This window comes from Rattus norvegicus, chromosome 15 (genome assembly GCF_021556685.1).
Source record: "Rattus norvegicus strain SHRSP/BbbUtx chromosome 15, alternate assembly SHRSP_T2T, whole genome shotgun sequence".
In the NCBI taxonomy this organism is placed as follows: Eukaryota; Metazoa; Chordata; class Mammalia; order Rodentia; family Muridae; genus Rattus; species Rattus norvegicus.
The window spans coordinates 43,615,001-43,622,393 of NC_141548.1; positions in this window are offsets into that span (position 1 = coordinate 43,615,001).

Below are 7,393 nucleotides of genomic sequence, written 5' to 3' on the forward strand. Positions count from 1 at the left end.
CGAATCCAAAGAATCATCAGCAGAGAGGGGAAACTGTAATTATCGGCACACTGGCCACCTGACAGACAGACACTGTGTACATGCACAGGCAGACATGTAAACAGGCACACAAGCCACAAGGTGGGCACACACCTACAGAGGCTGGCTGACAAACATAAAAGGCAAAAGTGCTCACCTTTGACATCAAGGCTGCATTTACAGAGAGTCACACAAAAGTGGTGTCTGCCATGATCAGGTTTATAAAAGGTCGCAGGTTTACAAAAGGTTACACCACTGCTTACTTCGGGGATCCTCAGACATTCAGCGTCAGCCTTGCTTTGCTCCCCAGATGTTTAGCACTGGCTATCTTGAACTACATCAAAAAGCCATTCATTATCAGTACCATGTTGTTTAAATACAAGCTGGCCCATGTGGCCTCCTCGACCCCTCTGTGAACACCACATCTTTGGCTCTTTGACAGAATAGTTTGTGAGTCGGAAGCCGTCAAAGGTTAATTTGATAGCCAGAAGTGTTGGCTACGAAAATGCCGGTTTGTACAATGGCTAATTGTTTTCTTATTTTTGGATGTGCTGTGGACTAAGGAAGTAATCTATTTTCAATAACTGTGGAAGGTGCTTCTGGCTTCCAAACAAACTTCATAATTTCCAGATGGTAGTGGCCCAGCGTAGACTGCTGGGAAGAGGGGTGGAGGGCGTGGGGCTTCCAAATAACAGTGGGTCCTTCTTACTATTGCCTCTGGCTGCAGTGAGAGAGAAAAGCAGATCCTAGACTGTTCTCGCCTGACCCTTTTCACCAGGCGATGATGGGGCTCCTTCAAGCCTGACCCTTCCCACTCCCGAGGATAGCTTCCTCCGTCCTGTGGACAGCATGCACTCACAGTGGTAAGGTTAGTCCGAAAGTCATGTGTAGTCACACTGCCTTTAACTCCTGCACTCAGGAGACAGAGGCAGGCAGATCATTGTAAGCTGGAGGCCAGCTCTGGACCTGCCTGGGCTACATAGTCTTCAAACAGGAAACAAACAGTTCCTCCCAGTCATCATGTAGTGGGGGAAATGAATAACACTATTGATTTTTAACTCGAAGACTGAACTATAATAGGTGTAATCAATGCAAGGTTTTGAATGAATTACCTTGAAAAAAGGATTAGCTGACACCACACTTTACAGCTCAGGGACTTGGAATGGATTATCCCCAAACCACAATTAATTGGCAAAATACAGAAAACAAGAGCAGACTCCTGGAATTCACTAACATTACCATTTAAAGAAGTGGCTAAGGTATGGGAGCTTAGAATTCGGAAGTGATGCTTGTGTGTGTAATCTGGCACAGGGCAGTGGAAAATTCTCTGCACTGGGGAAGCAGGGGATAAGAGCTTTCTCCCAGAGTCAGCCTCTGTCCGGATGTGTCCTTGGGCAAGCATCTTAGCCTCTGCCGAGCTCACATTTCTGTGTTTGTAAGAGGGAGGGCTGGAATTAGATGATATCTCTGTTCTCTTCCAGATCCAGTATTTTATTACTTCAAAACCTCTTCACCTGACGGCAAGATGCCTCAGCAGCTAAAAGTGCTTGCCACACAAACCTGATGACCTGAATTTAATTCCCATAACCCACATGGAGAACTGACTCACAAAAGTTATCCACTGAGCAATACATTCCTTCTGTGGCACACACAAACACACATATACATTTACACACATCCACTCATGCGAACACACACATTCATACCCTCAGACACACATGCACACACAAAACTCATACTCACCCAGAAACACACATACACTTGCACTGACACACATATGTACACACTCACACATATGGAGATGCACTCACATTTAATCACATATACACATACACACACATACACATGCACACACTCAAAACACGCACATAAGCACACACATATTCACACGCACACACACATACACATATACATATATACAAAGCAAAATAAAAAATACACAATCATAAATAACAAAAATAGAACAGCAACAACAACAACAAAAAAAAAACAAAACAAAAAAACACCCTGCTCAGCCGTGATCAGTATAGTAGAAAAATCTGCGGCTACAAGCAAGACGTCTTTTGTCCTGTATGCCACACGTAAGGCCATCTGTCCTGTCCAGTGTATGTGAGAGAGCCGTTTATACAGCTAGCTGACTGTCACCTGGGGCTTTGTCTCCTCAGTAAACATCCCAAGTCTTGGCACAGGTGGAGGCCCTGTCAATGCTGAGTGGAATGAGTGAATGGCGCCCTCAGTTGGTGGTCACAAGTGTAGAACATGGTTTCCTTGAATGCACTTCCAGCCACCGTCCTGTTTCCTCTTCAAAGCCAAATCCCCTATATGTTCTACCCATTCCATTTCCTTCTTCTCATTCCCTGACCTGCAGATTCCAATCTGTCTTCTGTTCAGGGCCACCAAACAAACCAAAGCTCTCTAGAGTCTTCTGTGTTGGTAAACCAAACAACTTCTCCCGGGGCCCGGGGCTGGGGTTAAGCTCCATCAATCAATACTAAACGCTGTTCATTGTGTTAAGGTTTGTTGAACATTTCTTGAGTATTTTTCTAGAAGTATCTCTGATGCTTTTCTTTGAATGAAGCTATCAAAAGACAACTATCATTTATGCCTTGAAGCCTTGAGCAGGAATCGCTCTGAAAGAATTAGCCTTCATCTCTGAGGGACATTGTCACCAGGGTTGTTGGAAAAGACTTCCCTTTCCAAAGACCTCGTGACTTAGCCTAAAACCTTGTGAGTGACGGACAGGAGGAAAGCTTGGGACTTGTGTCGTGGCTGGTGTTCCAGTCACACACACCGTCACTTCATACCACCCTCCTGGCTGTCTAACTGGGTTGCTGAGCTCACTGGTTGAGTCAACCTAGGGAAGTCCCTGTGCTGCCCCGTGGGGTAGCAACATTTCTTTACCCACTTGTAATTTTGTCATAAGTAGGACAGGAGGAACTGGTATCATGACAGGGAGACGGCTGACGGTCGAGCCTCAGAAGTGACAGCAGCCCCTGCCTCACTGATAGTGATACTGAAAATTTGGGAGAGTCCCAGTGGAGTTGCCACTGTTGCCAGAGAAATCAGTGTCCCTTTATGAGAGTTTTAGTCCCATTAATAAAGGAATTGAAGAACAAACTCAGAAGAAGACTCAAGGGTAATTTAATCAGAATTTAAAAGAAAAACACCAGGCTAGACAAACTCTCTCTCTCTCTCTCTCTCTCTCTCTCTCTCTCTCTCTCTCTCTGGCAGACACAACAGAACCCTATGGCATAACTGCACAGAGGTCAGGAATTCAGGGAAGAGGGCTTACAGATTATCTTAATAAAGGAAAAATGATTCTTCCTTTCTCTTCAGCATGGTTTAAGGTAGATCCACTCTGAACATGGAGAAGACAATGTGTCTTCACACACAGGTAGACTCCGTTCTTTACTGATCGCCGTAGCAGTAGGACAAGGTGTCCAGGGGTAGACAGAGTGTAGAGCAGAGGAAGCAAATGTAGGTGGTAGGGATAACAAAGGCTGTAGACGGACAGAATGAGACAAGTAGCCCAAGACTTGTTGTTGTTGTTATTGTTGTTGTTGTTGCTGTTGTTGTTGTTGCTGCTGCTGCTGCTGTTTTATAATTTCGAGGCATGTTTCTATCTCTTTGCGGTCCAGACTGGCCTAGAACTCATGGCAGTCCCGCCTCAGCCTCTCGGGGACTGAGATTAGAGGTGTGAGCCAGAACCTTGGCTTCCTGTTTTTTTTTGTTTTGTTTTGTTTTGTTTTTTTGGTTCTTTTTTTCGGAGTTGGGGACCGAACCCAGGGCCTTGCGCTTCCTAGGCAAGCGCTCTACCACTGAGCTAAATCCCCAACCCCGGCTTCCTGGTTTTTTAAACCTAGCTAATGAAGGTGGAGCCACACGGCCTGCTCATCCCTTAAAGCTCGACTCTTAATACTGGGTAGAAGAAGCTTCACCATGAGTTTGGGAGAACACGGTCTCCCACCTTCACAATCTCTTTCCTTTTTCCTTTTTATTAACTTTTTTACTGACTTTTTTGTTGTGAAATTTTCATCATGCACACGGATTCCTTTCATCTCCCCCTCCCTTCATATCTCCCCTTCGCCCTTGCAATCTCCCGGCAAAAGGAAAATAAAAAATAGAAATAGAAATAGAAGAACTAATAAAAAACAAACAAAACAATAAAAAAAAACATTAAAAAAATTTAAAAAAAAAAGGGGGGGGGGCTGGAGAAATGGCTCAGCGGTTAAGAGCACTGACAGCTCTTCCAGAGGTCCTGAGTTCAATTCCCAGCAACCACATGGTGGCTCACAGTCATCTGTAATGGGATCCAATGCCCTCTTCTGGTGTGCCTGAAGATAGCGACAGTGTTCCCACATACGTGAAATAAATAAATCTTAAAAAGATAAATAAACAAAACCAAAATCTTGTCCTGGAAGCCGCACTACGTCACGGTGTGTCCCACACTTCTCTACTCACAAATGTTCACTGCAGAGGTCTGGTTCCAGGCCTCTGACTTCTGCTACATTATCAATACCAGCTCTTCACCTGGACTCTTCTCGAATCTCTCTCTTCCGGAGATCCTGCAGCTTTGCATCTGCAGGACCGCCCCTTCACGTACTCCAGGAGTTCATAGACGGGATAGTCGGAGTGCAGTCCTTTCTTAACCTCTCGGGCCAGTCAGTGCTTCCAGTATGTGTGTGGGTGTACCGCCATGCGTGGAGATGGGCAACCTCCCAGAAGCCACACGCCGAGAACTTTCCTCACAACAACCAGCAAGCCAGAGGCTCCTCTGCTTTGTAAGGATATTCACTGGCTCGAGTCTCCTCGAAAAGTGAAGGCTCTGAGTTGCTCCTCCGTTATACAGCCTTGGGCTTGTTTGTATCCTTCCGGGGAGGAGAGCTCTTTTTACACGGTTCTTTTTGGCAGTCTTTCCCTGACCACACCCATCTGCCAGACTTCACTAATTCTGTTATCACTCTATGGTTCTCTACAAATGCCCTGGGGTAGAAACCTTATCGCACATTCTGATCCAACAAAATTTGCAAGGGTAACTTTTGAAGCCAGTGGTTTATTCTAACCATGAGAAAGCTCCTTCCCAGGGGGTTGGTTGGGGTGGGGAACACGCTTGTAGAAGAAGGGGAGAGGGATGGGATAGGGGGCTTATGTCTGGGAAACCAGGAATGGGAATAACATTTGAAAAGTAAATAAAAAAATCCAATTTTAAAAAAAGAAGAAAGCTCCTTCCCTGATTCTCTCAGCTAAACTAACTGGCTAGGCTAAAACAATCATGTTAGTTACAACCCAGACTCTTGCTGCTGAGGCTTTAACCTCCTCCCATACCGTTTTGAATTGGGTTGAGTCCGCTGAGGAAAAGCCTGGAGCTTTCTCTCTCTCCCCTTAAGGAAATCTCTAAGCCCGGACCCTGGAGCTGCAGGTGAGGAAGTGGCCTGCTTCTCTTGTGAGTAGCCCCTTGCTTTGTGCAGCGGCAGTGTTAGCCTCTGGCCTCCTTGGCTTGTCAGTGTTAGCCTCTGGCCTCCTTGGCTTGTCAGTGTTAGCCTCTGGCCTCCTTGGCATGCTTCCCATAGTAAAACCTCCTCCCTACAAACAACCTGGGGGACAGATGGAGCCTTTGCATTTGGTGTGGAGCCTTAACAATACAGAGTCTTACCCCTTTAGGTGGATGCTGGCTAACGGGGAGAACATCTGGCCTTTCCACGGGACTCACCTAGACTTTAGCATGTAGCCGTGAAGGTGGGATACAAACTTGTGGTTGCCTGTTCATCACTGTTGAGCGTGGAGTTTCTGACACAGTGAACTAGGAGTGGAGAGGATGGCACTCATGGTTCAAAGCCAGGAACTCCCACTGTTCTAACCAAGTTTTACTGGTTTTTCTTGAATAAAATCTTTATTTCCTGTATGCCCTTAGGATAATTTCCAGAGCAAATGTTCTGGGTTTTGCTCACAAATTTCCCCAGTATGTTTGCTTGGTTGGAGACTGAGGCACTCCCTGCCTGTCACTCAGTAAGTGGAAACCACAGTGTTTGTTGTTTTAAGGTAATAAGAGTGTGGCCACTTGCTTTGTGGCATAGAAAATATTGCAAAGAGGACTAGAGCCCACACAGAAGTGAAGAGATATTGAAACAAGCAAGCTTTGTGATAAATTGATAAGTAGTTAAGTTGAAAATGATAATAATAACTACAATCAACAGGACTGTGGATGTAGCTGAGGCTTGTCTGGTGCACGCAGAATCCTGGACACCATCTCCAGCACTGAGTACACACAGCGTGGTAACACCGCCTCAGAGATGGAAGCAAGAGAGGACCTGAAGTTCAAGGTCGTCTGTTACATAGAGAGTTTGGGCCGCTGCAAGAGATCTTGTCTCAAAAAGAAAAAAACAAAAACAAGAAAACAAACAAACAAGACCACTAGTCTTATTTTGAATGTGAAATATTTTAAAATAATTTTAGCAGGAGCAGTCAATATTGAAAACACTGCCGGGGTTGGGGATTTAGCTCAGTGGTAGAGCGCTTGCCTAGCAAGCGCAAGGCCCTGGGTTCGATCCCCAGCTCCGAAAAAAAGAACCAGAAAAAAGAAAAAAGAAAAAAGAAAAAAGAAAACACTGCCACCTCTTGGGAGTAGACAGTAATTGCAGGCAAATGCATTGCATTTGTGGCATTATTTTTGCTCTAATAAAACACTGGACAGAAACAGCTTAGGAAAGGAAGTGTTTATATTGGCTCCTGGTTTCAGAGGTTCATAGTTCATCATGGCAGGAAAAGCAAAGCAACACATCCTTGGTGGTGGAGTGTGCAGTAAAGCATTTTGTTCAGATGGCCTCTGACCAGTAGGCAGAGAAAATAGGCTAGAACCTAAAGCAGATAGAACCTTCCCAGGCATGCCAGTAGTGACCTTCCAGCCAGCTACACACTATGGTGTAAAATAGTGGTTCCCAACCTTCTTGATGCTGCAACCCTTTAATACAATTTTCATGTTGTGGGGACCCCCAACCATAAAGTTATTTTCCTTGCTACGTTATAACTGTAATTTAACCACTGTGATGAAACCTAAAGTAAACATCTGATATGCAGAATATCTGATATGTGACCCCTGTGGGGGTCAAGACCCACAGGCTAACCTCCTAGTGTGAATGCTATAGCTTCCTGAGGTGGGAAGCAAGCTCTTAAAACACTGACTTCTGATCCCAAGGGATCTGTGTCCTCCCATAATGCAAAATGCATTTAGTCCAACTTTAAAAGTCTCCATGGGGCTGAGGACATGACAGCTCAGGAGTTCAGAGCACTTACTGCTCTTACAGAGGGTGGGAGTTCAGTTCCGGGCACCCATGTTGGATATGTCATGGTTGTCTATGACTTTAACTTCAGAGGATCT